Here is a 12,848-nt window from a genome sequence, read left to right as displayed (position 1 = left end):
GATATTTTCAAATGCTTTTTCTGCATCAAATGAGATGATCATGTGGGGTTTTTTCCCTTCATTCTGGTAATGTGGTATAGTTTTCATATGTTGAACCACCCTTGTGTTCTAGGATAAATCCCACTTGGTCATGATGTATACTCCTCTAACTGTGCTGCTGGATTAGGTTTGCTACTATTTTGTTGAAGTTTTTTTTTCACCTATATTCATAAGGGATATTGGTCTCTAGTTTCCCTTTTTTGTGTTGGTTTTGTCTGGCTTTGGTATCAGGGTAATGCTGGTGTCATGAATGAATTAGGAAATTCTTCTTCCTTTTTTTAAATTTTTCGGAGGAGTTTGAGAAGCGTTGGTGCTAATTCTTTAAATGTTTGGTAGAGTTCACTGGTGAGTCTTCTGGCCCTAGGCTTTTTTGGGGGGGAAGGTTTTTGATTTCTGATTCAATCTTTTACTTGTTATAAGTCTGTTCAAATTCTTCTAATTTTTTCTTGAGTCAGTTTTGGTAGTATGTGTTTTTCTAGGAGTTTGTCCATTTCATTTAGATTATCTAATTTGTCAGCATACAGTTGTTCATAGTATTTTTTTATAATCCCTTTTATTTCTGGAAGGTCTCCACTTTCAATCTGATTTTAGTAATTTACATCTTCTCTGTTTTTCTTAGTCAGTCTAGGTAAAAGTTTGTCCCTTTTGTTGTTTTCGAAGAACCAACTTCTGGTTTCACTGGTTTTGTTTTTTTATTCTTTATTTCATTTATCTCTGGTCTAATCTTTATTATTTCCTTCCTTCTGCTAGCTGTGGGTATAGCTTGCTTTTCTCTTTCTAGTTTCTTAGGGCATAATTTTAGATTATTGATTTGAGATCTCTCTTCTTTTATAATGTAAGCATTTTCAGCTATAAATTTCTCTCTGAGCACTGCTTTTGTTGTATTCCCATGAGTTTTGATATGTTTTCATTTTCATTCATCCTAAATTATTTTCTAATCTTACTTTTGATTTCTTCTTTGACCCACAGATTGTTTAAGAGTATGTTGTTTAGATGTAGAGAATGGACTTGAGGACACGGGGAGGGGGAAGGGTAAGCTGGGACAAAGTGAGAGAGTAGCACTGACATATATACACTACCAAAAGTAAATAGATAGCTAGTGGGAAGCAGCTGCATGGCACAGGGAGATCAGCTCGGTGCTTTGCGACCACCTAGAGAGGTGGGATAAGGAGAGTGGGAGGGAGATGCAAGAGGGAGGGGATATGGGGATATACATATGCATATAGATGATTCACTTTGTTATAAAGCAGAAACTAACACAATACTGTAAAGCAATTATACGCCAATAAAGATGTTTAAAAAAAAAAGAGTGTTTTGTTTAATTTCCACATATTTGTAAATTTCCAAGTTTCCTTCTGTTACTAATTTCTAGTTTCATTCTATTGTGGCCATATAAGATACTTTGTATGATTTCAGTCTTTTAAATTTATTGAGACTTGTTTTGTGGCTTAACATATGGTCCATCCTGGAGAAATTTCCATGTTTAGTTGACAAGAATATGTATTCTGTTGTTGTTGGGTGGGGTGTTCTATAGATGTCTGTTAGGTCTATTGGCTTAGAGTGTTGAATCTTTATTTCCTTATTGATCTTCTGTGAGGTTGTTCATCTATTACTGATATAGCGTATTGGAGTCTTCAACTGTTATTGTAGAGCTGTTTATCCCTTCAATTCTGCCAGTTTTTGCTCATATATTTTAGGGCTCTGTTGTTAGGTGGATATATGTTTATAACTGTTATATCTTCTTGAAGGACTGACCTTCTTATCAATATATAATGTCTTTCTTTGTCTTTTGTATCAATTTTTTACTTAAAGTTTTTATTTTAAGCTATTAATCTAGCTACCCAGCTCTCTTTTGGTTACTATTTGCATGTTGTAGTCGATTGAATAGTGACTGTAAAAAGATGTGTCTAAGTCCTGATACTTGTGAATGTAACCTTAGTTGGAAATAAGGTCTTTGCTGCAGCTGGGTTAAGGGTCTTGAGATGAGATCATCTTGATCTTAGGGTGGGCCTTAAATCCAATGATAGATGACCCTACAAGAGAAAGGAAAGGCATATTTTAGAGATACACAGAAAAGAAGGTAATGTGAAATGGAGGCACAGATTGGAGTGATGTATCTACCAGCCACGGAATACCAAGGATGCTAGGAGCCACCAGCAGCTAGGAGAGAGGCATGGGATGGATTTTCCCCCAGCAACTGGAAGGAACTAGTCTGGCTGATACCTTTATTGTGGACTTCTGGTCTCCAGAACTGCAGGAGAATAAATTTCCATTGTTTTCAGCCACCCAGGCTGTGGTAATTTGTCATAGAGAACTAATACACATGGAATATATTTTTTCCATCCTTTCATTTTCCACCTATTTGTATCTCTGATACTAAAGTGAATCTCTTAGACAGCATATGGTTGGATCATGTTTTGTAATTATTTTTTATCCATTCAGTCAATCTCTGCCTTGTTTTTAAAGACAGCTTTACTGAGGGACTTCCCTGGTGGTCCAGTGGTTAAGACTCCGTGCTTCCACTGCAGGGGGCACGGGTTCAATCCCTGGTCAGGGAACTAAGATCCCATATGCCGTGTGGTGTGGCCAAAAACCAAACAAACAAAAACAAAATAATAAATAGCATTAAAAACAGCTTTACTGAGGTATAATTCACATACCATACAATTACAGCGCTTAAAGTGTACAATTCAATGGTTTTTAGTATATTACATCATAAATTTTAAAAAACTATAAATAAATACATATTTATGTAGTAAATACATGTGCTGTCATTATATGTATTATATGTGGTCAAATACGTATAACAAAATTTGTCACTTTAACCATTTTTTTAAAATTAGTTAATTTATTTTTGGCTGCGTTGGGTCTTTGTTGCTGCACACGGGCTTTCTCTAGTTGTGGCGAGCAGGGGCCACTCTTTGTTGCGGTGCATGGGCTTCTTATTGCATGGCTTCTCTTGTTGCAGAGCATGGGCTCTAGGCGCGTGGGCTTCAGTAGTTGTGTCACTCGGGCTAAGTAGTTGTGGCTTGCGGGCTCTAGAGTGCAGGTTCAGTAGTTGTGGCGCACGGGTTTAGTTGCTCCGTGGCACGTGGGATCTTCCCGGACCAGGGCTCAAACCCGTGTCCCCTGTATTGGCAGGTGGATTCTTAACCACTGCACAACCAGGGAAGTCCCTAACCATTTTTAAGTGTAATACTCAGTGACATTAATTACATTTCAATGTTGTGCAATCATCACCACTTCCATTTCCAAAACTTTTTCATTGCCCCAAGCAGAAACTCTGTAACCACTGAGCAATAACTCCTCATTGCCTTTCCACCAACCTCTTCGGTAACTTCTAATCTATTTGCTATCTCTGTGACTTTGACTATTATAGGTACCTTATATAACTGGAGTCATACAATATTTATCCTTTTCTATATGGCATATTTCACTTATTATAATGTCTTCAAGGTTCACCCATGTTCTAGCATCAGAACTTCACTTGTTTTTATGGCTAAATAATATTCCATTGTATGTATATACCACATTTTGTTTATCCATTCATCTGTTGATGAACACTTGGGTTGTTTCCACCTTTCGGCTACTGTGAATAATGCTGCAATGAACATTGTCATACAAATATTTGTTTGAGCGAATGCTTTCAATTTCTTTGGGTATATACCTAGGAGTGGAATTGCTGGATCATATTGTAATTCTTGTTTCATTTTCTTTTTGTTGTGTCAAAACATACATAGCGGGCTTCCCTGGCGGTGCAGTGATTGGGAGTCTGCCTGCCAGTGCAGGGGACACGGGTTCGAGCCCTGGTCCGGGAAGATCCCACATGCCGCGGAGCAGCTAAGCCCGTGCACCACAACTACTGAGCCTGTGCTCTAGAGCCCACGAGCCACAACTACTGAATCCCGCGTGCCTAGAGCCCGTGCTCCGCAACAAGAGAAGCCACCGCAATGAGAAGCCCGCACACCGCAATGAAGAGTAGCCCCCGCTCGCCACAACTAGAGAAAGCCTGCACGCAGCAACAAAGACCCAATGCAGCCAAAAATAAATAAATAAAATAAATAAATTACAAAACAAAACAAAACATACATAGCATAACATTTATCATTTTAACCATTTTTAAGTGTACACTTTAGTGGCATTCACTGTGTTCGGATTGTTATGCAACCATCACCATCACTCATCTCTCATCTTCCCATCAGAATATCCCAGTGAAATGTTGTAAGTGTGGTGGATCTTGAGGGTAGAGAAGTAATAGATAAGGGAAAGTTTGTATGGTTTAGCACTAGGAATTATAATTGCACTCACTGTCAGTTGGCAACTTTTTCTGTGATGGAATGCCTGAGGGGACTCAAAAGGGTTCATGGTAACACGAGGAACTGCTGGAATTTATATGTTGAGCATCTGAACACATGCCAACAGGGAGGGAAGGATTGCTCTCTCATCTTCCTGGGAACAAAACAAAACAGGGCTTCCCTGGTGGCTCAGCGGTTAAGAATCCCCCTGCTGATGTAGGGGACATGGGTTCAAGCCCCGGTCCGGGAAGATCCCACATGCCGTGGAGCAACTAAGCCCGTGTGCCACAACTACTGAGCCTGCGCTCTAGAGCCCGCGAGCTGCAACTACCGAGCCCACGTGCCACAACTACTGAAGCCCACACGCCTAGAGCCCGTGCTCCGCCGCAAGAGAAGCCACCGCAATGAGAAGCCCGTGCACGGCAATGAAGAGTAGACCCCGTTCGTCACAACTAGAGAAAGCCCGTGCGCAGCAACGAAGACCCAACACAGCCAAAAATAAATTAATTAATTAATTTAAAAAAAAATCTAAGATTTCACAAGAGTCTTATTACATTACATATCAAGTTCTCACGGTTGGTGAATCTAATTTGGAAGGACCAAAGAAAAGAAGCGCTGTTTGTTGGCTGGGATCGGAGGAGATGGGGGGATGACGCAAGTGTGCCTCAGCTCCCAGAGACGGATTCTGACAGGCAACAGGTGTGTGGGGGCTGATACTGTCCCTACTTCTGAGCGGAGTGCCTTCAAGAGCCAGCATGGCGCGCACGTCAAAGATTATGGCCCCTATAGGCTTGCGTTTCTGACAAGTTTGGCCACAGAAGTGCTTGCAGTGACTCCTTAGACACCAAACTTTGGCGCTTCTCAAACCTAAGCATGTTGGGATATGTTAAAAAAATGAACCAAGAACCATTATATGTACAAATATTATTAATGCCTTTATCTTACAGGTGAAGTAACTGGGATCAGAGAAGTTAGGTGATTTGCTGAGGCTCACAGAGCTGGCAAGCCTCAGCGTTAGCTAGAACCAGTCTCTTCACTTCAGTGCTCATTTCATTCTACCACATTGTTTCTATTCAAAAGGTTGACACTGTCTAAAATGTCAGATGATTTTCTCTGAATCTGTTTCAGAATTCAAACAATTTCAGCTTAAGCATTGCACGATATGTTCCAACGTACTCATTAGTATTCATTTTCCAAAACATTTTTTTTTTCTCGAGCATTTATTCCACTTTCTTTGGCACTGGTATCCTTGCTTCTACTGCTAGACCAACTGCTTTGGGTAGAGCTGACACCCCATCTAACTTAAGAGTGACATGAAACCCAGGCCTATCATGACCTCAGAGTTTGATTCAAGGATAGGTACACTTTCCATTCAGAGTCACTGTCTCACAAGGAGACTTTTGCTGAGAGTGTTGGGAGGGGGCGGGGAACCTCTTTTCTGCTAGAACTTCTAGCAGGAAGGATGAATGAAGCCAGGAGCTTGAGGCCACTTTGACTATAAAGGAAGCCAAGAAAAGGAAAGGCAGAAATGAGAACTGGAGAAAACCTGAATCCTAAAGATGTCGTTTGAGTTCCTAAGCCAAAACACGCATTAAACTAGAACTTCTTTTTTTTTTTTTTCTTTCAGTTATATGATCTAAGAGATTTCCCCTTTTGGTTAAGCCAATTTGAGTTGAATTTTCTGTCTTTTGAAATAAAAAGGTCCAACTAATATAACATTGTTTTGATTGTTTAGAAAAAATAATTTTAGGAAGGAAGAGGATGGAAATCACTAGAGAGTAAAATTTTAAAATATTATATCTAATTATGAGTCAAGAACTTGAATTAGTTAGGACTGCTTTCAGCTTCAAGTTACAAAAACAACTAAACAAGAAGGATCTAAAAACAACTTAAACAAGAAGGATATTTTTGTTTTCATATAAAAGAAGTCTAGAAGCAGAAAAGCAAGGAAGTACCAGGGTTGGTTAACTCATCAGTGCAGTATCATTGAGGACCCAGAATCCCTTCTGTGGGCATAGATTGGGACCCTGAGACTTAGAATGAAGGCATTTGGATTCAGACAAATCTGAGAAACTTGAACGCTCATGTCCCCCTTAGATTCTTCCTTCCTTTCTTTCTTCCTTTCTTCTTTCCTTTCTTTCTTTCCTTTCTTTCTTCCTTCCTTCCTTCCTTTCTTTTCTTTCTTTCTTTCTTTCTTTCTTTTTCTTTCTTTCTTTCTCTTTTTCTTTCTACTTCTTATTTTAAAACTTTAAGACTCATAATAAGTTGCAAAAATAGTATAGAATTCCTGTGTACCCTTTGCTCAGTTTCCTCCAAAGATAATATCTTACATAAACATAGTACCTTGTAAAAAGTAGGAAACTGACACTGATACAGTATTATTAACTCAGATGTAGGCTTTATTCAGATTTTGCCCGTTTTTACACGCCCTCCTTTTTTTCTTTTGAGTGTACAGTTCTATGAAATTTTATCATATGTGTGGATTCAAGTAACTATCACCACAGTCAGGATTCAGAACTGTTCCATCACCACAAAGAAACCCTTGTGTTGCCCCCAATAGTCATACCCTTCCCTCAGCTCTAACCCCTGGGAACTATTGATCTGTTCTGTATAACTTTGTCACTTTAAGAATGTTATATACATGGAATTACGCAGTATGTAATCCTTTGAGATAATGCCCTTGAGATCCATCCAAGTGGTTGTGTGCATTTCATTCCTCTGAGCTTTCTTTGCCAACCAAAATACTCCTTTTCCCCATGTCTCAGGAGACTAGCTTTCTATTTATTGAAGACACTGTAGTGAATTCATCTGAAGTAGTTCGTCCTCTGACTTGGGAGAAGAAAGATCATAAGCGCCATCCCTACCTCCCAACAAATTGCAAGATTTTTCAAATTTATATTGTCAGAGACCTGAGAATATATAGGGAATGGATTCTCCAAGCGCCTGACAAAAAACAAAAAGGAGAACTTAACATTGGACTGGGATGAATTTAACATGGGAGCACTTTCCAGAGTTTTCAGATACAATGTGTAGTTCAAGCTGCAGATTGGTTGATAATGGTGGCTTATTTTCAGTAGGTTGAGAGGCCAAAACTTCCCTGGTATAATTTCAAGGAAGGAACCCAAAAGCTTCAGAAGCAGGAAAAATTGTCCCAGAGGACACTCTTTTCACTAAGACGTTGAGAAATGCATTGGAATATTTGGAATAGTTCATTTATGTTCTAGTAAAACTTAATGGTAGATTACATGTATTAGTTAGGATCAGTAGCGTCTTTAAAAAGCTCACTGATGGCTGCCAGCTATAGGTCAGGGTTGATGGTGGGAGATTTCACCATTTAAATAGGTTCCTTGACTTCAAGCCACAGTAACAGGCCAGGTATCAGTGCTTAACCACCAGAGACTAGGTGAACGCAGATACTAAGATGGGCCAATAGGATCAGAGTGGCAGTCAGAATGCTTTAACTCACATAGCTCCATGGTGGTGGCTATTAATCACAGTGAATTAAATAGATGGGCACCTCACTTAAACACTTTTAGATCTATACAATCAGAAAGATTCTAGCTCTGGTAGGCATAGACCTGAGTCAGCACAGTGAAGAGCCATGGCCTTTCATCCAGTGTGTGGATATACACCATTTCACAGGTTCTTGAATAGAGAAGAGGTTGGGTCTTCTTGAGAAAGCCCTGTGACACAGCCAAAAATTTATCCTATAACTCTCCTTCCTTTTTTTCTCTCCCCCCAAAACCAGCAGCCGTTTTCCAGAGTGAATGGGCACTAGGGAAAGGGAAATTTCTCTTTGAGGAATTTCTACATACTGGCTATGAGTATGCCAATCCTTGTGGGCACCCAAGTAGCCACTGGAATCCATTGGTCAGAGTGGTAGCTTACGGAGGTCACGTGGTTAATCCAGTTTTGGCTCTAGCACACTGTACAATGATTTCAGGGAACTAACTATGGTTAGTTCCCTAGTTCCTGAATGCGTAGTTGGAACAGACATACTTGGCAACTGGAAGAATATGCATATTGGCGCCCTCATCTATGGAGGGAAACATAATAGTAAGAAAGTCCAAATGGAAGTCCTGTAACTGCCCTTCCTTATCAAAACAATAAACCAAAAGCAAATTACATCCCTAGGGGAGTTGCAGAGATTAGTGCAACCATCAAAGACTTGAAAAATGCAGGGAGAGTGATTCCTATCACCACCACCCCCACCCATTTAAGTTGCTCTTTAGCCTGCAAAGGAAGATGGCTCTTGCGTATTATTACAAACTTAATCAGGTGGTGACTCAATTGTTGCTACTGTTTTTAGATGTGGTCTCTCTAATGGAGCATATCAATGTGTAGCTCCAGCTATTGCCGATCTACAAAATGCTTTGTTCTCAGTACAATTTGACAGGCATCATCACAAACATATTGCTTTCATCTAGCAGGAGCAGCTGCACATCTTCAATGTCTTTCCTCAGGGCTATGTAAAGTCTACTGCTCTCTGTCATAATCTAGTTTGTAGAGACCTTGATTCCCTTACCATCCCACAGAACATCATGCTGATCCATTACAGTGATGACATTATATTGATTTGACTTGGTGGGCCAGAAGTGTCAAGAGCCCTAGATGCCTTAGTAAGACACATGAATACCAGTGGATGGCAGATAATCTAGGAAAATTTAGATCCTATCACTTTGATAAAGTTGCCAGGAGTCCAGTGGTCTGGGGCATATCAGAATATCCTCTGTAAAATAAAAGGCAAATTGTACCTTTAGCTGCTAAGAAAGAGGTAAAAACACTTGAGGCTTTTTGTATTTTAGAGGCAAGATATATCACATTTATATTGCTTTGTATAAGCCAGTTTTGAGTAGTTCCTAAAATAAGAGAAAACTCTGAAGCAGGTCCAGACTGCAGGGCAAGCTTCTCTGTCATGTGGGCCATATGACCCAGCAAGGCCCATATGTTACATATCTGTGACAGACTGTCATACAATATGAATCCTCTGTCAGATGTTGATAGTAGAATCCCAGTGCAAAACTCTAGGGTTTAGTTCAAAATTATGCCCTCTTCTTTCAATAAGTATTCTCCCTTTGAGAAATAGCTCCTGCTTTCTTCTAGGTTGTGGTTGAAACTAAATGCCTGACCATGGAACACCAACTGAGATATGTGCTTTGAACATGTGACCAATAGATGGTGCTCCCATAGTCATAATCAATAGGTTCAGGAATCAAGGGGTTGACATGGCTCTTTTCATTCTTACACTAGTAGATAACCACCCTGGAAAAATGTTTTGATTCCTATTTCTACACCTGTGTGTTTTACTGGTTATAAGAACTTATTTCCCAAGTGAGGAGTGTTTCCACCAGAGGATACCAAAATATTTCCACTGTATTGGAGGTTGAGACTGACACTTGAACATTTTGGGTTTTTCAAACCACTAAACCAACAAGCAGAGAAGAGAGTTGACTGTACTGACTGAGGGATGGGTCCCAATTATTGAGTGGAAATGGGATTCTTGCTACCAAAAAGGTTAAGAAAGGACTGTGTTTGGAATCTAGAGATTCTTTGGGGGTACATTTTGGAATAGTTCATTTATGTTCTAGTAAAACTTAATGATAGACTACATGTATTAGTTAGGGTTCTCCAGAAAAACAGAACCAATAGGATGTACACATGTATACACACACATCTTCATATATATAATATATACAAATATATAAAATATACTATGTATATTTTAGTATACATAGTATATCATACTATGTATGATAATATATAAGTAGACACATCTTTATATATAATGAAGAGACTTACTATAAGGAATTGGTTCATGGATTATGGAGGCTGAGGAGCCCAAAGATCTTCAGTTGGTAAGCTGGAGATGCAGGAGCGCTAATGCATGAAGTCTGAGTCCAAAGGCTTGAGTACTAGGAAAGCTGATGACAGGTGTAAGGTCCAGTCTAAAAGTCCACAGACTCAAAACCCAAGAAGAGTTGATGTTTTGGGCTGAGTCCAGGGCCAGAAAAAAACCCAATGTCCCAGCTCAAGTAGTAAGGCAGGAGAAGTTCCCTCTTATTCAGACGTTTTGTTCTATTTAGGTCTTCAATTGTTTAAAAGAGGCCCACTCATATTAGGGAGGGAAATCTGCTTTACTCAGTCTGCTGATTCAAATGTTAGTCTCACCCGGACACACATACACTCACAGATACACCCAGAATAATGTCTGATCAAATGTTTGGGTACCCTGTGGCCCAGTCTAGTTGACACATAAAATTAATTATCACAGTACAACAACCCACTAAGAACTGAGTGAAGTCCTTCAAAAATGAAGATTTGGACCACCTGCCAGGTATGGGACTACAGTCAGCTGACATGCTGGCAGAGGGAAAAGGAAATGTGGGCTGTGTAATGGAAAGAGGGAGTTATAAACATCAACTATGGTATTGTGAGCAGTAACAGAAATGAGGACAGTAACAGCTATGCTTATTTTCTTCCTTTCTTGTTGTATTAGTTTCCAAGCGCTGCTGTAAGAAATTATCACAAACTTCGTGGATTAAGACAACAGACATTTATTTTTTCACAGTTCTGGAGCCTAGAAATCCAAAATCAAGGTGTTGTCAGGGCTGTGCTCTCTCTTTGAAGGCAGCAGGGAAGGATCGTTCCTTGCTTATTCCTGGTTGCTGGCAATCCTTGGCATTCTTGTTTTACAGGAGCATCACTCCAATCTCTGCCTCTGTTGTCACATGGCCTTCGTCCCCATATGTCTGTGTGCCCAAATCTCCTTTTCCCTTCCCCTGTAAGGACACCAGTCATTGGATTCAGGGCCCACTCTATTCCAGTATGATCTTATCTTAACTTGATTACATCTACGAACACTCTTTTTTCAAATAAGGTCATATTCATAGGTATCAGGGCTTATCTTTTTGGAGGACGTAATTCAATGTGCAACACTTTTTTTTTTTTAAACTTATATATTTTTCATTTTTATTTATTTAATTTATCTTGGTTGCACCAGGTCTTAGTTGTGGCATGTGTGCTCCTTAGTTGCGGCATGCATGTGGGACCTAGTTCCCTGACCAGGGATTGAACCCGAGTCCTCTGCATTGGAGGGCGGATTCTTAACCACTGCACCAGCAGGGAAGTCCTGTGCAACACTTTTTATGCATAAGACCAATTATTTTCCTCCTTCTCATTTCCCAGACTATTTTTTTTATTGAGGTATAAGTGACATACAACCTTATATTAGTTTCAGGTGTACAACTTAGTGATTCGATATTTGTATATATTGCAAAATGATCATCAAAATAAGTTAACATCTGTCACCACACATAATTACTGAATTTTTTTTTCTTGTGATGAGCACTTTTGAGATCTATTCTTGTAGCAACTTTCAAATACACAATATGGTATTACTAACTATAGTCGTCATGCTGTACATTACATCCCCATGACTTATTTATTTTATAACTGGAAGTATGTACCTTTGACCTCCTTCACCCAATTCACCCACCCTCCAATCACTGCCTCTGGCAACCACCAATCTATTTTCTGTAACTATGAGCTTGTTGTTGTGGTGTGTCTACTTTGGAGAATACTAATTTAAACATCCAGGGATGCAGAAGATGATCTATTGGAGTGAAGGAAGAAAGTATGAAAACTTTCCTGTTTCTTTGGTATCTTATCCTCTTGTAATTTCTATTTTTGAGTATGTTATATAACGTAACATGCTAATACGTATATAAGTTATACATTAATAAGTACACATATTGGAAGTACATGTTCAAAAATTTTGTACTGAAAGGATGTATGATCAAAATATTTAGAGACCATTGGCAAACTGAATTAATTTAAGGGCCTTGAAATAGTCTTAGCAACATGATAGTGTTATAAATTCACAATGTATTTAATAAGGGGATGGATGGATAAGAGTGTTTAATATACAGAAATTCATCCAGTATTATATGGGTTATAGTTTTCGCTTTTTTCTTAACTTCCTCTGAAATCCTGGACAAGTTACTTAATCAGTGCTGGCCTCATTTTCTTCTTATCAAATATGTGGATTAGGTTAATTTGATTAATTGTGCTCAGTGGTACTCCAGAGGTTTTGATGAGCTTCTGCAGAGCCCCTGCAAAGGCAGGAGGAAGGGAAGACTACAGGCAGGTACCAGCCTTGTTATATTGCTGGACCGTCGGGGAATTCCTGAATTGCTTCATCTAGAGCGCCTAGCTCCCATTATAAGTCAGGGTAAGAACAGAGGATTTGTCAAGCGGCAGGGAAGGGATGGGGGAAGAAAAGAAAAGAAAACCACTGGGCTAGATCACTTCTTAAGATCCTTTTCCATTTTAAGGACAAATGAAATTCAAAGTTATTATAACAAATCTCTGGTATTGAGAATAAAAGCCTGTCTAAATATGAGATGATGTCTTCATAAGTATAAAACTCCTGGGTGAGATAAACACAATCAAACATATGGAAAGCCATTATCAATAGACTGGGTTTGATGTAAAATGCAAGGTTGCACTATTGTC

The sequence above is a fragment of the Eubalaena glacialis genome, chromosome 15, assembly GCF_028564815.1.
Source record: "Eubalaena glacialis isolate mEubGla1 chromosome 15, mEubGla1.1.hap2.+ XY, whole genome shotgun sequence".
Classification (NCBI taxonomy): domain Eukaryota; kingdom Metazoa; phylum Chordata; class Mammalia; order Artiodactyla; family Balaenidae; genus Eubalaena; species Eubalaena glacialis.
The sequence above is the reverse complement of the archived record's forward strand: the minus strand, read 5'-3'. Positions refer to the sequence as shown.